Below are 24,174 nucleotides of genomic sequence, written 5' to 3'. Positions count from 1 at the left end.
TCTATAATAATAAGTGTGTTTTGGTTTTCAAAGGCTTTTTTCCTTGTATGTAATATACTCCTTTTTGCAGCCAAAAACTGTGTCTGCAAACAATACTTCATACAAAAAACATTTACATCGAAAAATATGTTACACTTCCTGTTGGATAAGCAGATATGTATGTGCACCCCCCCCCCCCCCCCCCGCCCCCCCAAAAAAAGTTTTTTTTTTTTTTAAATAACCTACTGTAACATCCCTAATGCATTTGGCTAAAAAAAGGCAATTTAAAAAAAAAAAGATTTGCTGCAACATCCGACAACCCGTGTAGTCAGGATTATGTGAAGTACTTACTGTGTTAGGGTCAAAATTATTTTTCCCTCTGGTGTAATTGGGATAACTTCCCCTAGAATAGTGTGGGGAGTGTTGTTGCTGTGGTGTGAAACCTTGGACTCTAGATACTAGATGATCTAGGCAAGCCATCGCACTTTCTCTATTCTCTCTGCTGATACACTCATGCATTGACATTAGCTGGGTCATGAATGTGTTTTGTAGCTCCCAGTCATTATCGAAGAACCTCTACATATGGGTATCTTCTTGCGCCTGCATAGCTGAACTCTCCCTCAGCTGCTCAACCATTATGGTGAACATAGCTCTAGTGGTCTTCTCGGTCTTTGAGACCTTCTTCTTCCTTGGTGGAACAGTGTAAACTAGAAAGGAAAAACAATGGAAAACACATTAGGACCAGCACCCTACAACATACAGTATACCTAGCATGGCTCTTCATTCTTCATCTGTGGCGAGGATGAACGCTATTGGTTGCTCTCAGGTGAATAATTTCTACTAGTAGCACAGCTTAAAAAGAATAGGGAACTGAGGTTGGAAGGGCAGTTTTGCACAAGTCATAATATGGCCGCTCCATACGGAACACACTACTTTTATTTTTGTTATGTTGATGCACTTTACTATACTGCTTTATCAGAGCCTTTCATTTTCTGCTAAATGGTGCAATGAAAAGAACACCTGTATGTATTGCATTTGCAAATGAACATACTGTAGCAGTGATGCAAGCACTTATGTGCATGGGTCCTCCTCCCTCTTGCACACTAACTTCACTCTGCAACAGATATTGGGGGTCATTCTGAGTTGATAGTAGCCGGGCTAAATTTAGCACAGCTACGATCATTCACACTGATATGCGGGGGGACGCAAAGCACAGGGCTAGTCCGCCCCGCATGTCAGTGCCGCCCCCCCGCCCGCAGAAGTGCAAAGGCATCGCACAGCGGCGATGCCTTTGCACTTTAAGAGTAGCTCCTGACCAGCACAGCTTTAGCGTGCTGGCCGGGAGCTACTCGTCGCTCCCCGGCCCGCAGCGGCTGCGTGTGGCGTCACGCAGCCACTGCCGCACGCCCCCCCAATGGTCCAGCCACGCCTACATTGGCCGGACCGCTCCCCATAAACGGCGGTTTAACGCCGCCTTTTTACCCCCACCCCCCGCCCAGCGCAGCCTCTGTCTCAGAGGCGATCGCTAGGCAACGACGGCTGCCATGCGCCAGCGCAGTTCCAACCCGATCGCTGCGCTGCGACAAACCGCAGCGAGCGATCGGGTCGGAATGACCACCATAGTTTGATGTTTTGATGTCAGATTTAGGTTTAAAGTGTTTAGTGTTAAACTGTATTTTCTTTACTAAAAATAATACAAAAAAAAATCTGTACTAGTTTATGTGTGTCGAAGTCGAAAAATATTGCAGTACACACATCACGTACAAACTACACACAGATGGCCTCCGTGCGCGTACTTGCTCTGCCGTGCATGCACATATTCGCAATTTGCGCGTGGTATGAGTAATTAGCGCGTGGTATGAGTAATTACGGTAGTGTTTGTAATCGCATGGAAAAGCCATAAAAACACATTACATATTTAATCCAAATAATGCACAATGTACACATAGTCTCCCTGCACCACACCAGTGAGTTACACATGTGTAAATAGTATAAGAACAAAGGGATTCACCTTTTCAGGACAGGAGGGGACAGAACTAGGTTATAAGGAGCAATATTCCGGTGTTAGTTTGCAGAAGATCGCACGCTCCCGCGAATAGTTATGCGCAGGAGCAGAATATAAATATTAACTGTATTTACTGTACACTTGGTATGCGGCAGGACATCGCCCACCTATTCAAACCGACCTATGACCTCTCCTGTACCGTAAATGACCATCCCTGTGTCCAATGGACAAAGAGATTACAGTTTCCATTGTGTTAGGTTTTGGACTATTGTATAAAAAGCCAGCTGCATGCCTGGTCCCACACAGACTCTGAAGGTCATCTCCCTTGATGACTGAGGACCGGCCGGGAAGCACAGGCGAAACCAAAACGTATGTACCATTGACTGTAGCCATTTTTCTATTGTATTGTATTGTTGTTTATTGTAACCCCCTTTCAGCAATTATATGTTGGTGTGTCGGAACCCAGCATCTTAAATACAATCTGGTGTCGTGTCTCTTTTCCCTGCTAAGGTGATAAATGTATTTCAGTCACACGTGTAGCTGCAGAGTGCTCACGGAGTGTCTTTGGGTGTTTACGCACTGCGTGTACTTTGTACGGCCAGCGCGGTGTTTGTACGCAAAGTACATACACGGTACAGGGCTTTGTACGCTAACGGTGTAAAAAGTATGTAGGCTAAGGTTTGATCACAGCGGCCGCAGCGGCTCCATTTTAAAGTGTATTTAATGTGTTTCTAAAGTGTTGCTTTTAGTCCTGTATGTAAATCGACGTTTACATGTGTAATAAACTTAATAAAGTTAATCTTACTGTTTGAACACAGTCCCTGGGTGTCAGTCTGGATCAGAGGCTCTGCCTCATCAGTCTGTTCCTCAACTACTTCTTCAATGGTAGTATTCGCTGATGAGTCTCCATTTCACTATTCTCTGATGGCTCCTTATACATACTCTGTGAACAGGGCAGCTGCATTGGCTGTATTCAGGTATAGAATTTCAACTAATAGCACAGTTTTTATGCAGTTAACATACCACCCGTCGGGATTCCAGCTGTCTCAATACCGATGCCGGGATCCCGACGAGGGTACCAAACCACTGCAGGAAAACTGGCGAGATAAGTGATTCCCCCTCTATAGGTGTCCACGACACCCATAGAGGGAGAATAGAACCTGTGGCGAGCAAAGCTCGCCAGCGAGCCCACAAAGGGCTTTGTTGCACTTGCCCCCCTGCTGGGATTCTAGCACCCGGATGCCAATGTCGGTATACTGACATTCGGCATCCCGTGAGGTGGGATCACATACCAATCCCGCACATTTGGAATATTGGGAAATGGGGTTGGATAGTGTTGAATTGTCAAATACACTGTTGCACAACTCATAATATGGCCCCTCCATACAGCCCACACTACTTTTCCTTCTGTTGTGGTCATGCACTTTGCTGTATTGAGTATTTAACTTGTTCACCACTTGCTGCTGTTAGTGCTTGACTGCCCTAGGCACTTAGGATTTTGGCAAATGTTGCTGAAGACTATAACATCTATTACAGTCCTGACCTCCTCCTCCCCGCTTATGGCAAGGAACTCCCTCTACTCTGCATCCTGCCAGTTCACTGCCATTTGTATATTACATCATCTCTGAGTGCACCTGATCCGCCAACCAGCTCCTTTTAGTATAACCTGGGTTGCAGTGGCGTTTCTATAATGGGTGCAGTGTGTGCGGTGCCCACACCGCACACACTGCACCCATTTCTCCTATACTTACCTTTCCGGAATCCATCGCTGACCGTGTGTGGGCCCCCTCCTCTCCCGTAGCCATTTCGCTGCTACTAGCACACTGACCACTAAAGACTCTGGCACAGTGCCAGAGTCTATAGCGCATGCGCAGGACTCCGAAAAAATGGTTTGGTGGCCACGGGAGAGGAGGGGGCCCACACACGGAGTATGCCCACGAGTCCCCTCCTCTCTAGAGACACCCCTGCTGGGTTGGATAACCTGGGTAGCAAATTTCAGATGGCAGCATTCCCGGGTCAGTCACGGGATATCCCTGGTCGTGACCAGGCATGAGGACCTGGGACACACAACTCATGTTTACCAAGACAGGACCTGGCAATATCCCAGGTCAAAGGTTCACTGTTTCAGTGTAATAAATGATATGTTTAATCGAATTCCAAGAAACTACAAGTAGATTAATAATGATTGAAGAATAGATTATTTGATTTTATCGCATCCTTTTCCCTTTACATGTATTATGATATAGCACCAATTACCATATATGACCACCAAAACAGAGACAGATTGCCGTGGCTGGGGGCTACCATGTGTTTGCAAATATATGTAACTGAGATCTCTGCATTGCTATTATTATGTAGTATGCAAGTCTCATTTTCCAGTCTTTTACAGTGTGCTGGGGGCAAAGGCATCACTTACTGTAGTGACACCCAGTGCAGTGCCGCGCGAAAGGGGGCAGAGCTTCATGGGAGGGGGTGAGACCCCCTTTTTGTCACTCCGGGGGTTCGGGTGATGCGAGATGCCCCCAGGGAGTGCAGTGACGGCTCCTACCCTGTGACAGGAGGTAAGTGCTGCACATAATGTCACAGTGCAGCATCCGGCTACTGTCACTGAGCAGGAATCGGCATCTTGGTGTAACCCCTTGGCAGGTGACACCTGGGTGTGGGCCGCACCCCCCTTGTGATGCCACTGGCTGGAGGAATTTGTTTTTTTACTTGTTTAGATTAGCATCTTCCTTTCATTAAACTGTGATAGACCAATACTTTCACTGAGCAACTACCATTCTGTGTATCAATGCTTGCACTTTAGCCAAGCATGGTTCAAGGCTAGCATATCAGTAGAAACTGATGCATCACTGTTGCTTCCAGAATTTTTAAACTGTAAAAATATCAGGTTCATTGCACTTTCTATAACTTTTAGTGCTATCTCATAATCTGAACAAGAAATGGGTCTATATCGTCTGAAACATCCTTTTCCAAAAATAGTTCACGTCACCTATGTGAGATGCACTTTGATAAATCAGCTGCTTCAATGCTAAGTGGAAACAATCCACACTCCTTGGAGCCATTTTAAACTGTTTCAGGAGTGAATGAATTGTCAAAAGTGGTGTGAAATTGGTTATTATTATAGACTTACTGTTTTTTTCCTTAAAAGCTCTTAAAGTATTTTTCCATTGGACATTAAGCGATCTGAACATCGACATATCGCTGGGCTGTAAAATGTGTGTCACATTAGATAAAATATAAATAATAATATAATAAATATAAACTTAAAGTATTCTTTTTTTAATATAAAACTTATAATGTTCTTCATTGATTTGCGATTTATGACCAACTAAAAATAACAAAACTGTGAACTTGACATCGTTCTTTACTATTGGATTCTCCCAGGTTTTGGATTGCATATAAGGGAGCCGCGTCCGGGTCTCAGCTGTATGCTGCACTGTGCTCTGTGGTGTCCATCCAAGTGGCTGTGTGGAATACAAGTACCGTCACCGTGTCCATCTAAGTGGCTGTGTATATACGGTAAAATGTGCAATCACTGAGAAATGCCATAAAAACACACACAATCATATATCTATATACCACACATTGTACACACATAGTCATTACAAGTCCAAAACAAGGTTTAAAATACACAGTAAACTAGCTATATACTTATTACAAGGTTACGACCAGATTGTTGCATCATGTTTAGTCTCATATTAATCAGTGTTTTACCATCAGTAATCTGGTCATTACGGATAAACGGTTGCACACTGCGACTGCAAGATATGAGTAATATAATATATATATGGAATAATGTGCAGAGCAAGCTGTGAACACTGGTCAGTTCAATCTAGTTTCAAAGAGGGACCCTGAGGGCAACACATGTCCTTGCAGCAAAGAACAAAGGCCCACATCCTCAGGTGGACTGACCTATGAGTCGTCGAGTTATAGAGAGGTTTTGCCTCTGGACCAATGGAAGAAGATGAAACTCACTGTTGTATACACCCATTAATTTACTGTATAAAATGAGGCTCCACTGATCCATAGGCCAGTAGCTGATTTTACCAGGTCATCTAGTGACGACTGTACTCTGGATCCAGGGAGCACATGTGAACGTATGTATACTGGCTGTTAACTCTGACTCTGATATACTGAATGTCTAACTGTATACTTGTAATATTGTTGGGATACCTTTTTAATCAAATATACCTGAGCATTGGAACTCAGCAAAACTGTGTGTGTGCGATCAGTACTGCAACATTTAGTGCACTGAAATCGTATAGAGTATTTAGACACAACTTGCGTCCTCTGCATATATTATTACTTATTATTTTATGTTAAAGAAATACACTGAACTTCACAGTTGGGGGCTCATAGCCAGGCATCACATCCTCAAACGATACACAAAACAAACATACTTTGGTTTATCAACTAAGGGTAGACGCGTCATTAAGATAAAAACAAGTTTTCTTTTTGTTTACTAAAACATCTGATGTTGATAAACCATGTCCGTTTTTGCGCTATCATAAAGGTGCTGATTCGAATCTAGGGACAATAAATCTCTTTGTTGCTTTTGGGCATGACAAAGATGCACAATATTGCAAGTGTTAAAGTGTACTGTATAGTGGGGGTCATTCCGAGTTGATCATAGCCGTGCTAAATTTAGCACAACTACGATCATGTTCCCAGACATGCGGGGGGACGCCCAGCACAGGGCTAGTCTGCCCCGCATGTCTGTCTGCCCCCCCCCCCCGCAAAAGTACAAAAGCATGGCACAGCGGCGATGCTTTTGTACTTGTTGAGTAACTCCCGGCCAGTGCAGCTCCTGCGGCTGACCGGGAGTTGCTCGTTGCTGCCCCTGGTTGCAGCGGCTGCGTGTGACATCATGCAGCCGCTGCGGCCGCCCCCCGCATGGTCCGGCCACACCTGCGCTGGCCGGACCACGCACTCAAAACGGCGGCCAAACACCGCCGTGCCGCCCCCTCCCACCCAGCGACTGCCTCTGCCTGTCAATCAGGCAGAGGCGATCGCTAGGGAACGACGACCTTCAGCCAGCGCATGCACAGTTCCGACCCGATCACTGTGCTGCGAACAACTGCAGTGAGCAATCGGGTCGGAATGACCCCCATTGTTGCCTTTGGTTTAAGAAAGTCCTGTTGTGTCAAATTTAGATTGGATTGCATGACTGCTAAAGTATACAAAGATATCATTCAAGCAGCAATAGAAGCATGTTTTATTGTTAGCTTTGGTTGACAACATATGGTAATTACTTACGCAAGTGCGCGCACTAGTGCGTGGCGATGCATGAGTGCATAATCGGATGCACAAGCAACACGGTACGCAAGCACATACAAGTACATACAAGTGCGTTATTAGCCGCAAAATAGAAACGTGATATATATATATATATATATATATATATATATGTTATTTTATATATATATATATATATATATATATACACTGCTCAAAAAAATAAAGGGAACACTTAAACAACACAATGTAACTCCAAGTCAATCACACTTCTGTGAAATCAAACTGTCCACTTAGGAAGCAACACTGATTGACAATCAATTTCACATGCTGTTGTGCAAATGGAATAGACAACAGGTGGGAATTATAGGCAATTAGCAAGACACCCCCAATAAAGGAGTTGTTCTGCAGGTGGTGACCACTGACCACTTCTCAGCTCCTATGCTTTCTGGCTGATGTTTTGGTCACTTTTGAAAGCTGGCGGTGCTTTCACTCTAGTGGTAGCATGAGACGGAGTCTACAACCCACACAAGTGACTCAGGTAGTGCAGCTCATCCAGGATTGCACATCAATGCGAGCTGTGGCAAGAAGGTTTGCTGTGTCTGTCAGCGTAGTGTCCAGAGCATGGAGGCGCTACCAGGAGACAGGCCAGTACATCAGGAGACGTGGAGGAGGCCGTAGGAGGGCAACAACCCAGCAGCAGGACCGCTACCTCCGCCATTGTGCAAGGAGGAACAGGAGGAGCACTGCCAGAGCCCTGCAAAATGACCTCCAGCAAGCCACAAATGTGCATGTGTCTACTCAAACGATCAGAAACAGACTCCATGAGGGTGGTATGAGGGCCCGACGTCCACAGGTGGGGGGTTGTGCTTACAGCCCAACACCGTGCAGGACATTTGGCATTTGCCAGAGAACACCAAGATTGGCAAATTCGCCACTGGCACCCTGTGCTCTTCACAGATGAAAGCAGGTTCTCACTGAGCACATGTGACAGACGTGACAGAGTCTGGAGACGCCAAGGAGAACGTTCTGCTGCCTGCAACATCCTCCAGCATGACCGGTTTGGCAGTGAGTCAGTAATGGTGTGGGGTGGCATTTCTTTGGGGGCCCGCACAGCCCTCCATGTGCTCGCCAGAGGTAGCCTGACTGCCATTAGGTACCGAGATGAGATCCTCAGACCCCTTGTGAGACCATATGCTGGTGCGGTTGGCCCTGGGTTCCTCCTAATGCAAGACAATGCTAGACCTCATGTGGCTGGAGTGTGTCAGCAGTTCATGCAAGACGAAGGCATTGATGCTATGGACTGGCCCGTCCGTTCCCCAGACCTGAATCCAATTGAGCACATCTGGGACATCATGTCTCGCTCCATCCACCAACGCCACGTTGCACCACAGACTGTCCAGGAGTTGGCGGATGCTTTAGTCCAGGTCTGGGAGGAGATCCCTCAGGAGACCATCCGCCACCTCATCAGGAGCATGCCCAGGCGTTGTAGGGAGGTCATACAGGCACGTGGAGGCCACACACACTACTGAGCCTCATTTTTACTTGTTTTAAGGACATTACATCCAAGTTAGATCAGCCTGTAGTGTGTTTTTCCACTTTAATTTTGAGTGTGACTCCAAATCCAGACCTCCATGGGTTAATAAATTTGATTTCCATTGATAATTTTTGTGTGATTTTGTTATCAGCACATTCAACTATGTGAAGAACAAAGTATTTAAAAAGAATATTTCATTCATTCAGATCTAGGATGTGTTATTTTAGTGTACCCTTTATTTTTTTGAGCAGTGTATGTATATATATATATATATATATATATATATATAATTGTATATTTTGCAATATAACTGTCCAATTTGAAAAAGAGCATTTAAGCCGCTCATAACTTTATTGTGATTACATAAACCTTTTACTTAAGCTAGCTTATCACTAAATAAAACCACACCACACACTGAAATAAAGACACGGACACAGTAGCTGGAGTTAAAGGTCAGACGATGTTTATTAATCGCTGACCAACTCTTTAAACTAATAATTGAGGCCGAATTAGAATTGAATTGAATATATATTAACTTTAGTTTGGAGGATGGCAAACAGAAAACCGCTGCCAAACACCAGCACCCGTCACCTAGATGACAAACCACCAAACCAAGGAGGGGAGTACACATACCCCGCCTCCTTCCCGCATAACCCGCATTGTGCTGGCCTTACCCCTCTTTCTCTGGCAAACGTTCGGTTCCCGCAGGGGAACGTCTAAATGTCCAACCGCAAGAAAAGGACACACCTGCCGTCCATTTAAAGAGGGAGCCCCACAATGACCACTTATGCCTGTGTGACAGCTGGTTGGCAGCGATTTCCCGCCAATCTGGCTTTCAATAGCCCACAGCAAGAACAAAAAACGTAGACGCATTCTGGGAGGGCGGGCGGGCATAAACTGAAAGGCAAGAGGGAGTCTAGCAAGATGGCCACCCCCTATATACTAACCTAAGACCCTCCTCTTCATCCTGATGCACAACCCCTTAAACCAATAGGAAAAAACCAACCGGGAAAACTGATCTGCCTAGCAACTGCTTAGTCATTTAACAACCAATCACAAAAAGTTGATCGCTTATATGGCCTCAGGCTTATGCAGCCTTCAGCTTATCTAAGCCGCTCATAACTTTATTGTGATTACATAAACCTTTTACTTAAGCTAGCTTATCACTAAATAAAACCACACCACACACTGAAATAAAGACACGGACACAGTAGCTGGAGTTAAAGGTCAGACGATGTTTATTAATCGCTGACCAACTCTTTAAACTAATAATTGAGGCCGAATTAGAATTGAATTGAATATATATTAACTTTAGTTTGGAGGATGGCAAACAGAAAACCGCTGCCAAACACCAGCACCCGTCACCTAGATGACAAACCACCAAACCAAGGAGGGGAGTACACATACCCCGCCTCCTTCCCGCATAACCCGCATTGTGCTGGCCTTACCCCTCTTTCTCTGGCAAACGTTCGGTTCCCGCAGGGGAACGTCTAAATGTCCAACCGCAAGAAAAGGACACACCTGCCGTCCATTTAAAGAGGGAGCCCCACAATGACCACTTATGCCTGTGTGACAGCTGGTTGGCAGCGATTTCCCGCCACCAAGGTTTTCCAAACCGCCACCGCCATCCGCAAACAGAACCTTAACCAACCAGAAACTAACTAGCTCTAACGAAAAAGACCGAAAATATCTTCCAGAAAAAACTGCACTCCTTCCGGAGAAAGGTGAACCCCATCGTCTCTATAGAACTGCCTGTTCCGCAGCACCAGCAGAGGATGCTTAATTGCCACTCCGCCTATGGCCTTGACAAACAGAGACACCGTCGAGTTCACCTTTTTGCGTGCTTTCTCCAGCGCCGAGAAACGCACCGCACCACGCCAATGGAAACGGGGCACCATTTCCGACCAGACAATGCATACCCCAGGCCAGTGACAACGTATCGCCACCACATCCGCCTTTATAGACAAAATCAAGTCTATGCCTTTAACTCGGCCCAGATCATTACCACCCAGATGAATGATAATACAACTGGGGCGACCCCAGCGGCGCTCCCTAGAAAAAAGGACGCGCAACAAATCACCCCATAACATGCCCCTAACACCTAACCATCTAAATTGCCGGGACCCAAAAATCTCAGTCGCCCTAGATGCCATGGGATGTTTCTCCGCCCAAAAAACATATGAATGACCAACCATCCATATGTGGTCTCCAAAATTGCTGACAGCTGTAAAAGAAAATATCCTAATGTCAGATTATGCACATAATCTGTAACTTAAACACAACGTAACCAATAAAACCCAAGTGAAGGAGAAAACTCAAAAAACCTCCCGTGGACCTTGGTAGAACAGCCAATTGAAATTAGGCCCCCTCGGAGGAAAAATTTTAAAAATTCGCTTCACACCCTCGATTCCTGAACGGTAAGCGTTCAAAAACCGACGAGTAAACACGTTTTTGGGTTAGCGCAACAGGCGCACTTATAACTTATCTATACGGACATAGGACTTATAGGAGGCCGACTTCCAGCGACCCAACTCCCGAATAGCCGCTGGTGATGAACCAGCGGCCGCCGCATGGGTAGCCGCCCCAATCCGAAAGGAATGAGTACCGAAGTCCGCCTCCTGCAAGCCCAACGCCGTCAAACATTTCTTGAACACCGATGAGAACTGAAACTTTGTCAGAGGGTCCAACTGCGCGTGCACCAGCAACTGGTTGCCCCCCGGAGGTCTTAACCGCACATACTCTTGCGTCAACCGCAGCGGGCAAACGCCCATACCTCCCTGAGCCTCCAAGGACAACCAGCGACCCCGACCTGTTTGATCTGTCTTGGACCGCACAATCCTACAGAGCAACAGGCCCTCCTGCAAGCGCACATTCTCGTAGAGCAGACCCGATTCCCGGGACGCCTTGCTGCTCGCCACTAGCTCGCTCACCCGAAAAGCCCCGAAAAAGGCAAGGGCATACGCGCTACTAAACAATGCCACCTCAAATTCCGAGGACGCAATCCGAGGTAGCACACGCAGCAATTCCGCTAGCAGCTGCAACGTTATAGGCCTACGTGAATCCGCAGGCGCCGGGTGCAACCTAGCCCAACCTTTCAGCGCTCTGGAAAGGACAAACGACCCCGTGGGGTCCGTTGTCCCGTGGAGTCGCGAGTGAAAGGCGATGCCCGCAAGGGCAGTAGCCATGGCCGCTTTTGACCTACCGTTTTGGTAATGCTCCCAAACAAAGGTCAACAGGGCGTCGGCCGAGGACTCACCTGCTACCCCGTACCTACTCTGAAAGGCTGACCAATCCCGCCATGCAGCATCATACGCTCGTAGCGTAGAGGGAGCCAGTGCACACCTGGCCAACGCCGTTAGACCGCTTCGACCATCTGCCAGACAGAAGGTGGGCACTGTAACCCCTCTGCCTCCGCTCCCGGAACCAACGTCCTGAATTTGTCAAACTGGAACCGGGACAATGCATCCGCAATTCCATTGTCAACTCCAGGTACGTGGCGAGCCCTAAAATTAATATTGCGCTGCAAACAAACCAACACTAAATGCCTTAGCAATCGCAGCGCCTGCGGAGATGAGGAACGCTGGTTATTAATCGCATGCACTACCCCTAAGTTGTCGCAAAGAAACAAAATGTCCCTATTTGCGAACCGTCCGGCCCATAACTCAAGCGCCACTAAGATCGGGAACAATTCCAGCAGAAGCAGGTTCTTGGTAAACCCACGCGTTACCCAAGATGCCGGCCAGGCCGCAGCGCACCATGAGCCAGCGAAGAACGCGCCGAAACCTCGACTGCCTGAAGCATCCGTGAACAACTGCAGCTGCTTACTGGAACAACAAGGAGCGGGCCACAACACTTCCCTGTTGAAGGACACCAGGAACGAGACCCAAATCCGCAAATCATCCTTGATCTCGCGGGAAAGGTACACGGAGTGATTCTGTCGAACCGTCCCCGCGGTGGCCCGCTCAAGTTTGCGACAGAAAATCCTACCCATGGGGATAATCCGACACGCAAAATTGAGAGAACCAAGCAAGGACTGCACCTGTTTAAGCCGAACCCTGCGTTTTCCTAAACAGTCTGTAATCAAACCCAATAGTTTCCGCACCTTATCCTCGGGCAAGCGACAGCACCCCCCTACCGTGTCAATCTCGATACCTAAATAGCTAAGACAAGTGCAAGGACCCTCGCACTTATCCTGCGCAACCGGTACCCCTAAAGCGCAGAATAACGACCTGGCCACCGAGAGAATGTCCCCACAGACCGAACTGTCTCCGGGGCCTACAAAAAGAAAGTCATCCAGGTAGTGAGCCACCCCCATCTGCCCGGAGGCGGTCTGGACGCACCAGTGCAAAAACGTGCTAAAGCACTCAAAGTAGGCGCAGGAGACAGAGCAACCCATGGGGAGACACCGATCGACGTAGAATTCGCCCCCTATTTTGAAACCCAGAAACCGCAGGGAATCTGGGTGTAGCGGGAGTAGCCGAAAGGCCGACTCCACGTCCAATTTTGCCAACAGACTCCCCGGACCACAATCCCGCACTAATCGCAGCGCGTCGTCAAACGACTGATATCGAACTCTGCATTGGGCTTCCGGGATAGCGTCGTTGACCGACAGCCCCGGCGGGTGCGACAAGTGCTGTATCAAACGAAACTTACCTATGGCCTTCTTGGGCACTACCCCTACTGGGGAAATGCACAAGGAGGGCAACGGGGAAAGGGCGTAGGGCCCAGCCATGCGCCCCAGCCCAATCTCCCCGTCAACCTTCCGCCGGACTTCCTGCGGGAATTCCCGAGCCGATCTCAAATTCTGGCGTGCAACCACATACACCGAATCCGGGATTGGCAAACGAAAACCGTGCTGAAAGCCCTGCAAGAGAAACGATGCCGCCGACTCATCGGGGTACAAGGTAAGCCAGCGCTGCAACTCGGGAACTACAATCGGGGAGAAGGCCTTACTTGCCAATTCCACCGGCCTCGGTGGAAGCGGCAGGCTTACCGCCTGTCGCCGCGGTGCATTCCTTGGCCGGGTGACTGGCTCCGCACAACCTGCATGAGTGGCGAAAACGACAGCCCGTTCCTTTGCCGCATTTGCCGTCGTTGTAGGCAAAGCACTTGCCTTTTCCCGTCAATCGAGAAGCCACCGCCCCGGCCGCCCCGGGCTTCTTGGCCGTGACGTCCGGGGTGGGTTTGACCTGCTGCGTGACCTCCAACCACACCTCAACATCCTTAAAACCCGCGGGCAGGGTGGGGTTGCCATCCTGATTGCGACGAAACTTCTCGTCGTAATCCCGCCACGCGGAACCCTTGGATTTTAAGTACATATCGTGTACTAAAAACAAATATTTCACCAAGTTGGCATACTCCGCGGGACGCGATTCCGTGTAGCAAGCCATGAACACCAAAAACCCACGCAGCCACTGGTGAAAATTGCGAAACGCATTTTCCCCAATACCACCCGGTTTCTTGGCCGCGTCAAAACCCTGCCGCATTTCCTCTGTAAGGGTGAATATGTCTACATACTTCCCCTTACGTATTTTTTCCCGCATGCGCTTACGAACCCCTCTTGTCACTGCCGTGTTGGCGCAATGTACCATCTCGCCGTAACGGGGAGGGTCGGAGGGGACCACCTGCGCAGGAGCGGCCACCTTGTGCGCCTCCTTGGCCATTCGCCGCGCGATGAGCCTAGCTAATTTACGCGGGCGCCGCGGAGAGCCGGATGATACGCTGCTAGAAGACGAGGAACTACAAGTTGAAACGTGTAAAGGAATATTTAGCTCACCGGAGTTTGAAGGACCCGGAACCGCGTCGTCCGCTGCACCCGCCTCCGCTGATGGCCGTACCTCCACGTTCGCAGTCGCGCTTGTCCGTGACCTTCGCCTCGTGACGGGCGTAGCCCCTGAATTAGACGGAACCTGCAAGGGAGAAAAAGAGGGGACAACCGGCACCGGGGGAACCAGAACATCATTAACACTTGTCCGCAAATGCGGAGGCGGAGAGCCCGTCCCCCCGTTCCGTGGCGGATGGCCGCCCGGCAGCTGCAGGGAGGGGGCCCCCGCCGAGGTGTACCCGATCGACTGCGTAAAGGCTGACCCGCTCACTGCACCGAAACTCGCGGGGTAAGACGGCCGCCACGCCGTATGCGGCGGGCAGCCGCCCGCCCCCGCCCATCCGTATGACGCCGGAAGGAACTGAGGGGGCGCCGCGAGAGGGGGCCAACTCTGTGCCACCTGATACCCACCGCCCGGTGCTTGCCCTGACTGCAGGCCCGCAAAGGCCGGCAAGGGCACCGCGACTCGGGGGCAACCGACCGACCACGTGGACTGCACGCCGGCGCCCGCGCTGGCCCCGTGCGGGGAAAACTGTGTGCCGGACACCGTCATGAAGCCCATGGAAGGCATGCTGGCGGCTAAGGGGAATGCTGGAGCCGGAGGCCACGCAAAACCCCCGGGGAAGGACTGGCTCCCCGCGAAGCCTTGCTGCGCTGCTACCGAAAGCGCCCCGCCGGGCGTCATATAAGCCGCCGAGACGGATGTCTGTGTGGACCCAAACTGAAAAGGACCGGGAAGGGCGTGGAGAGGGGTTTGAAAACCGACGAGCGGGGGCGCCGTTAATGGCGTCGGGGCGTCTGACACCCAGGAGGAGCCCGAGCAGGCCACCGAGGCCGGGGGAAAACCCTGCCATGTGACTGCCGCCGGGGCGGGTGTGGCGGCCGCCGCTGCCACGTCCCCCGCCCCGGCGACACTAGGCCCAAACGGCCCAATATTATTTAAATTGAGGTGCGGTGTGCTAAACCCCCCGCTGGAGGGGGGTAGTATGGGGCCCTGTATTGTCCCGGGGACAGCGGGAGCCGCTACCCGCTGCCCTGGGCTCATATCCCCCAGCTGCATATTGACCCCCCCTCGCCCCCCGCAGCTCTGCCGCGGCCGTCCGGCACAGCTTGTGCCCCCAGGACGTCGCCGAGAGCCGACCGCGGGGATGGAGGAGGAGGGCCGGAGGCACTTATGGAAGGAGGGAGGGAAGTCGTTTCGCCCGCGGGAGACGCCGGGGAGCGCGGCCCAGCCGGACCGCGCGCACCCACGCCACGTGCAGAGCGGCCGCTGGCCGCCGGAGGGGAAGTGCTGCAGACGCCCGAGGCAGGAGGGAGAGGAGAGGCCCGTCCCGCTGCGAGCGCCGGGACGCGCGGCCCGGGCCGAGCCGCGCGCATCGGCACCACGTGACGAGCGGCCGCTGGCCGCCCGTCTCCGTGCGGCAGGGGAGCGGGCTGTAACTGCCCGTCCCCGCCGCCTGTCTGAAACAGGGGGAAGTCCTCTCTGTGGCGCAACGCTCGGGGAGCGGGAGCGGAAGGCGCTCCCCGCATCCACGAGGCGCCGGGGGGGGGGGGAGCTGCACGTTTTGGACGAGGCATGGCAGAGGGGGGAGAATCTGCAAAAGTATACAATGACACGCAGAGAGGGGGCACAGCACTGTATAATGCCCTAGAGAAGGCAAATGAAATTCAAAAAAAAACAAAACAAAAACAATTTACAGGCAGTGAAAATAAGCAATAGTACTTATCCTTCCTGGGGCATAAACTGAAAGGCAAGAGGGAGTCTAGCAAGATGGCCACCCCCTATATACTAACCTAAGACCCTCCTCTTCATCCTGATGCACAACCCCTTAAACCAATAGGAAAAAACCAACCGGGAAAACTGATCTGCCTAGCAACTGCTTAGTCATTTAACAACCAATCACAAAAAGTTGATCGCTTATATGGCCTCAGGCTTATGCAGCCTTCAGCTTATCAAATTATAGTTAATAACTATATTAATAGAAGTGTAAAACCTCTGGGAAATTACTATCAGTTTCTGCGAAGTGACTTTTCTGTACAGAAAAATATCTTCTGTGTGAGCTGTTGAAGATTCAAAGTGAATTGTATAAGTGCATGAACCATAGTAACATAGTATCTGTGGTTGAAAAAAGACAATTGTCCATCGAGTTCAACCTATTTGTGGTCTCCTATGCATGATGATTTGACTAAAATTTCTGACTGATGCTGCTGTCAGCCGTTGCATTTTATCCCTATTTATAGTAACTATAATGTATGACTATGCACCATACCCCTGGATATCCTTATCCATTAGGAATTTATCTAACCCATTCTTAAAGGTGTTGACAGATTCCGCCATTACAACTCCCTCGGGCAGGGAATTCCAAACACGTATTGTCCTTACCGTGAAAAAGCCTTTACGCCGTATTGTGCGGAATCTCCTCTCCTCTAACCTGAGCGAGTGTCCACGAGTCCTCTGTGTTGATCTAACCAGATCGGTTACTGCTGTGGTGACATTGAACAAGGAGAGGTTCAGTGGCGTGGCAGCTCACAACTGCACGTTATAGAAAAGTGTGGGATCGTGGCCTAGTTGAAAATCGAATCCCAGGTGCAGGGGACATACAGTAGCCTAGTTAAATTATCTCTGTAATCATAGGACACACAGATAACAAGTACCTGTGTGTCATGAGATTGGACTGCACGGTTGTTTATGATATGCATTGCATATCATATGCAGACGTGATTTGTGTAAAGAAAGAAATTCACGGATTCTCTCAGTGAAAAGTCCTGGTAGAAATCCATTAGATGGGGTGGTGACGTTTCCCGTCCGGAATTCTAGTGGAAAGAAACCAACGTAGGGATCATCCTCACTGTATGTGTTGCCCACTTAGATGTCGGTCAGTTGCATATAAAGTGGGAAGGAGTGTTGTGGAAATAGCTTGGTTAAATCTTCCACCGGCATTACAAAGAAGTCATTTAGTGTTTTGGTAAAAGCCACCAACATGGGCGCTAAAAGGACACATGGGATGACCGAGGAAACCACGGTTCAGGTGGGAGATGGACCAAACAGGGACATGCGGTGAGTTAAATAGCTCAGGAGGCACTGCCTAGCACCAGAGCGAGATTTACATGCAATATATGATACAAAGCGTACATCTGGGCATTATACACAGGTACAGCAGTATAAACTCCTGGAAATTCAGTGAGTTTTGATCAGAGATATGCGGAAAAGTTAGCCAGGCCATAGACTTTTTCCTTCAGAGTTTTGGCTACACAAATGATTAGAATATTGCAAAGAAGATATTTCAAACATATTCTTTGTATTTTTGATATATTTTATACAGTAAAAACTCTGGCACAAACGTTAGTATGACAGGAAAGGTTCTGCCTCACCTCCCTCACGCCACTGCACATCACTGGGACCAAAAGGGTCCGCAGCATACATTATGCTTAAGAAATATGGTGAGTACGCATTGGCTTATAGTAATGAATGGGTACGTATGACTGAGAATGGTAAAATATAATTTCCAAAAATTGGTAGTTTTGATCCCGAGGTATTACATACAGTACGAAACCAAATATGCCTGATAAAATCATGCAAATTGAGAATAAAACATAACGATTGTCTAAACTTGTGGCAGAAAGAAGGTGAAGTACAAAGGTAGATAGGTTATGAATTAAAACCTAGTACCTACGAAAAAGTGAAAGCAAGTGCGCCACCACCGCCATATGTGGATGGGAAAAGAGTTACAGCCAGTATAACTACAGAAAATGAAAATAAATGTTATTTGTACCCTGTATTAACAAATATTAAAGTTTTTATTCAGGAGAAGATGATGAGCCTACCCTGGTCTCGGCCATTTCTCATGCACTCAGCTTCCAAGAGGGATAATATCCACCAGGTAAAGGAGGAGCTTCAGCAGGAGCAGGGGAAGTGGCTGAGACAAGCGAAACTGGTAAGTATGGTGCCATTCATAGTACAGAGATGGTAAGGCCCAAAATAAATTCAGAAAATAGTGAAATAGCTGGAGTATATCCTATCCGCACTTTAGCAGTTCCCAGTGGGATAGCGGACAGAGATGGGGTAATCCCTATTAGACACATAGCTATGTATTGCCCCTGAAATAGATCAGAATTGTGGTCAATTATAACAGATTTTCCAGACCCTAGGAAAAATCTGACTGGCTGTCAAAAGTTTGTTAAGGACCTGGGTAATGCTCATGAGCCTGTTAACAAAGATTGTCGGATAGTATTGAGAGCTTGTCCTCCTCCCAATATTAATATCCAGAAATGTATCGAAAATTGGCGATTGGAAGATGACAGCTCTTTGACTGAAAAAGATAATCAAAATAATGTAAGAAAAATATTGAGTCAATTGGCCATATACTTCCCAGTAGTAGTGGACTCGCGAAAAATATTCACCATAAAACAAAAAGATAATGAGACCGCAATTGACTATTTCACAAGGGCTTTGCAAGAAATGGCTAAACATACCGGAATAACCAACATAAAAGATGATATGCATCATAGGGAGGTAGCCGTCTCAATACTAATGGATTGCCTTAAGGAACCATTAAGAATAAGGGTGCAAACGTCCCTGCCCAATTGGAGGGGTATAGCTGTAGATGCCCTTAGGGAATCAGCCGTGCAACATGACAAAAACATAGGTAAGCATAAAGAGGAAAGGATGGAGAAATTGCTGACAGTAAGTATTCAGGAAATGGAAAATACGCCTACGCGACCTTACCAACACAACACATATGGGGAACACAAAGGAAGGAACATAACATGTTATAGTTGTGGTAAAGAGGGACACATATCTAGATATTGTTCAGAACCTAAGGACACACATAACTCCAACCTACATAGAAGAAACTACGAACCACATAGGAGGGAAACATGTAGATACCCACAAAGGAGGAATTGGCGGGCCCACAAAATGCCACAGCAAGTACCCTCACATATCATAGCTGCAAATGCTTTGCAGGAAAGTCAGCAACAGCAGTAGGGGTTAGGTCACACCTGTATCTTACAGCTGGTTAGATTGACTAAAGATCTAAAGGAAGAGCCAGAGGTCATAATTAATGTAGCTGTCACAAAGCAATCTTTCCTTGTGGATACAGGTGCGGCCAGATCTGTTCTAAATTCTCAGTTAGGTTTAAGAACCACAGATAAAACTATTTGGCAATGGGAGTAACGGGAAAAGTGCAACATTACCCTTTAACAAAACCAGTAGAAGTTACGACTGGGCCTCTGCATGCCAAACACTCTTTTCTCCTGGCAGCAGCGGCCCGACTAACTTACTTGGCAGAGATTTGTTGTGTAAATTGAGATGTGTAATATATTGTACCCCTGATGGCATATTTTTAGACATCCCTGAAAACCACACTCAAGAAGTACAAGATATGCTAGACACTCCTCAAAGACTAATGTTGCATTCAACCGTTCTAGACTCATGTCCATCACAGGTAGTGGAAATGATCTCGCAAATACCGCGTTCCCTATGGACTAAGGATGGACAGGGCATTGGATTGATGGCTAATGTAGCCCCAGTAGTGATACAGTTAAAAGATGGCAGGATAGCTTCAAAAATACCTCAGTATCCTCTGAAGCCAGAGGTAGAATTAGGGGTGTATCCTGTAATTGAAAGACTGTTGCAACAGGAGATTTTAATCAGGACATCCAGTACGGCCAACAGTCCCATATTCCCAGTAAAGAAGAGCGGTGGGAGGGACTTCAGATTAGTACAGGATTTAAGAGGGGTAAACAAAGTAGTTGAGAGTCAGTTCCCTGTAGTGCCTAATCAAGCTGTCATCTTAATACAAATCCCTTTCACCTCTACTCACCTTACTGTATTGACCTCTGTTCTGCCTTCACTGTTCCTCTTCATCCCGATAGTCAATACCTCTTTGCTTTCATGTACAGGGGAGTACAATATACCTGCACCCGCCTTCCCCAAGGTTTCATTGAAAGCCTGAATATTTTCTCCCAGGGTTTGCATGACTGCTTACAATCCTTTCTGCCCAAAAATGGATCGGTATTGATACAATATGTAGATGACTTGGTACTGTGCTCCACTCATTTGTGTCTTCACTGGCAGACACTAAACAACTTTTGTTTCATCTCTCCCAGACAGGGCACAAGGTCTCAAAGGATAAACTGCAGTTGTGCCAGACAAGGGTTAAATACTTGGGACACTGCCTCACACAAGGACTTAGACACTTGACCCAAGACAGGATACAGGCCATACAGGACATGACACTGCCGCAAACCTAGCATTAAATCTGCACATTTCTAGGAATGTGTGGATATTGTCAAAATTGGATCCCAGGTTTCTCTATTTTGGCATTACCATTGCAGGAAATGGTTTCATCAAACAAGCTAGAACGGGTTTCTCATACTGAGGAGTCCGAACAGGCATTTGAGAAACTAAAGGAGTGCTTGACAAGAGACCCTGCACTGGGAATGCCTGATTACAAGAAACCATTTGAGCTATACGGCACAGAGGCTGCTGGGTGCGCGGCAGGGGTCTTAACTCAGATTAATGATGATTCCAGCCGACCAATAGCATGGCACGGTCTCTCCCTACTTGCATAAGAAGTGTGGCCGCAATAGCTTTACTGGTAAGCAAAACTTAGGATGTAGTACTAGGATATGAATTGACAGTTCATACACCACATGCCATATTGGCATGTCTCATGTGCATGGTTAACAAAATGGGAGCTATTACTGATGGCACCAGAAAACATTGTCACAAAAAGGTGCAACACACTAAATCCAGCTACCTTTTTGCCACATGTGCCTTGTAAGGCACAAAGGGTGGAGGATAAAGATGAGATTACTAGCGAAGGAGAATTTTGTATGGACACTGATAAGCGTGACTGTATGAAATACTTGAATCAGACTTTTACTACAAGACCAGACATATGTGACAGCCCCTTAGTGGATGCTGACCTGACTCTCTATACAGACGGAAGTTGTCACAGACAGACGGACTCAGGAGACCTGTGCACGGGATATGCTGTGGTAGATGACAGAGGTATTATAGAAGCTGAACCCCTTGGGCCACCCCACTCAGCACAAGTCGCTGAACTGGTAGCACTGACCAGAGCATGTGAGTTGGCAGAGGGTAAATTAGCTAATATATATATATATATATATATATACACATACACACACACACACACACACACACACACACACACACACACACACACACACACAGACTCTAGATACGCTTTTGGAGTGGTGCATGATTTTGGGGCCCTTTGGCACCTCAAAAATTTCATGACAGCGGTAGGCACACCAGTGCCACATGCATCGCATATAAAAAGACTACTGACAGCCATACAGCAACCAGAGTGGCTGTTATCAAGTGTAAAGCCCACACTTACAACCAAGACCCAGTCAGCAGGGCAGACGAAGCTGCAAAGTGGGTAGCAAGCACCACCACACAAACCAACACACCACTGATGACATTCAATATTGTCAACACACAAAAGTTAATTGAGATACAAGATTTGTGTTCCCTACAGGAAATGGCAGTCTGGAAGGTGAAAGGGTATGGCCAAGAGTCCTCCGGACTCTGGAGAGATGGACAAGGTAAACCAGTAGCCCCCAGAGCATACCTCCCAAACTTAGCTTAGGCGGCACATGGTCTGATTCACCTGGGTAAGGAAGGTATGTGCAAATTGGTAAGAGCTTATGGGTGTGCACCAGGGTTCTCTTCTCAGGCAAGCAGGAAAGCAATGTCCTGTCATACTTGCTTAAGGAACATTGGTAAGACAGTACCAACAGAGCCATCCCACATTCCTCCTACAGATGGACCTTTTCAGGTAATACAAATTGACTTCATACAGTTACCACCCTGTAGGAATTTAAAATATTTATTTGTATGCACTGATGTATTTTCAAATTGGGTAGAGGCATTTCCAGCCACCACTAACACTGCTTTTTTCACGTTTTCACTACAAAGAAAATTGTGCAGGAATTTGTTTGTAGATATGGTATCCTTAAGATTATTGAAAGTGACAGGGGTACCCACTTCACTGGTGAAGTCTTTCAGGTCATTTGTAAACTCATGGGAATTAATAGTAAACTTCATACTCCCTACCGACCCCAAGCTAGTGCGAAGGTGGAGAGAATGAGCAGCACTATTAAGAACAAACTGAGCAAAGTGATGGCTGAAACTGGACTATTGTGGCCTGAAGTACTGCCAGTAGTGTTATATTGCATCAGAAACACTCCCAGATGCCCGCTTAACTTATGACCCTTTGAAATCCTTTTTGGAAGACAACCGCATGTCATGATAGATCCTCAGGATGATCTGAAATGCAACAACGAGGTGATGGTACAATATCTTATCATGATGAACCAGCAGTTGAGATTCCTGATGTGCCAATTACTAACTATCATGATCTTGAACCAGGAGACTATGTGATGATTCTTAATTTCTTACGCTCAGATTGCCTAATAGACAGGTGGGAAGGACCATACCAAGTTTTGTTGACTAGCACAACTTCATTGAAAGTATCCAAGAGAGAGACTTGGGTCCACTCTTTCCATTGCAAGAAGGTCACTAATCTGGAAGAAACTCATAATGAGGGTGAGACTGCAGAAATATCACTCGAGAATCTGTTCCGTGAATACTGAAAGGCAGCACTGTTGGACATTACCTGAGCATATCAAAAAACCACTAAAAGGCCAGTTGCACGCAGATGGATTTACTACAATCAAGACTTGTTGTGTTCTAATTTTTTTCTTTGTACAATCATTTTTTTCAGGACATTATATTTTTGTGAGGGTTCCCGAGAAGTCAAGTATGGGTGTGGAACTGTTTCTGAAGAATAGAGTGATAACTTTGTAGGATCCCAGGATCAGCCTATCACTTTGTTCAAAGGCAGAGTAAATAAGAGGTCTGGTAGTTACAGAGTTGGAAGGCAATGTGATGGGCTATTGTCTGAGGAATACTGTATTTGTGATTAATGCAACCCCATAATTGAAGATGAGTGCAACCAGAGCTGTCAGTCAAGTAATGATGCCGAATATGACAGACATCCTTTGCGTGACTACCATTCATTTGTGGGTAAGGTCTTAAATCAAAGAGAGTGTTGGGTATGCTCACAGGTAACTCACGGACAAAACAATGCAGGAAAGTTAGCTGATTTACTTGAATTACACGGGGGGAGACTGGTGGATAAGAAATATAATATAACTAGATCCCCTATTCTTAAACTCCACCAGTACCATGTAGATAAATCCCTGTTATGTTTAAATCTCACCAATTTCAGGAAACCAGGAAATTGGGAGCTAATTTGGAACAATCAGACAATGGCCTACTCACACAGAGCTGATAAAGAGCCAACTGACACTGTAACTGTATACGAGATTGTTGTAAGTGGGAAGCACTACAGATATAGATACACGAGAGGGTATGACAAGATAATGGCTGGTAGAGTGTCACTGGGATACTGTGCAAGTATCATATGGTCAGAAACATGTTTTGGGAGGATGGGGACAGGTGTCTTTGTTAGAATTTTATGTGCAATGATAATGACGCATTCTGTTCCCTATATTCTCCCAGATGATGTGTATTTTATATGTGGAAGAAAA

The 24,174-nt window shown here is 47.4% G+C and overlaps 1 long non-coding RNA gene across 2 annotated transcripts in view; it reads right to left on the bottom strand.

The window, feature by feature from the left end:
* Positions 1-209: 209 nt before the first annotated feature.
* Positions 210-24,174, bottom strand: part of LOC134945201 (uncharacterized) — a 102,468-nt gene continuing 78,503 nt past the window's right edge. For both annotated transcript variants that reach the window (XR_010182069.1, XR_010182070.1), the window contains exon 3: positions 210-686. This is a non-coding gene — a long non-coding RNA (uncharacterized LOC134945201). The remainder of the gene's footprint in view (positions 687-24,174) is intronic.

The sequence above is a fragment of the Pseudophryne corroboree genome, chromosome 7, assembly GCF_028390025.1.
Source record: "Pseudophryne corroboree isolate aPseCor3 chromosome 7, aPseCor3.hap2, whole genome shotgun sequence".
Lineage (NCBI taxonomy): Eukaryota > Metazoa > Chordata > Amphibia > Anura > Myobatrachidae > Pseudophryne > Pseudophryne corroboree.
This window is presented reverse-complemented; position numbering and strand designations above follow the sequence as displayed.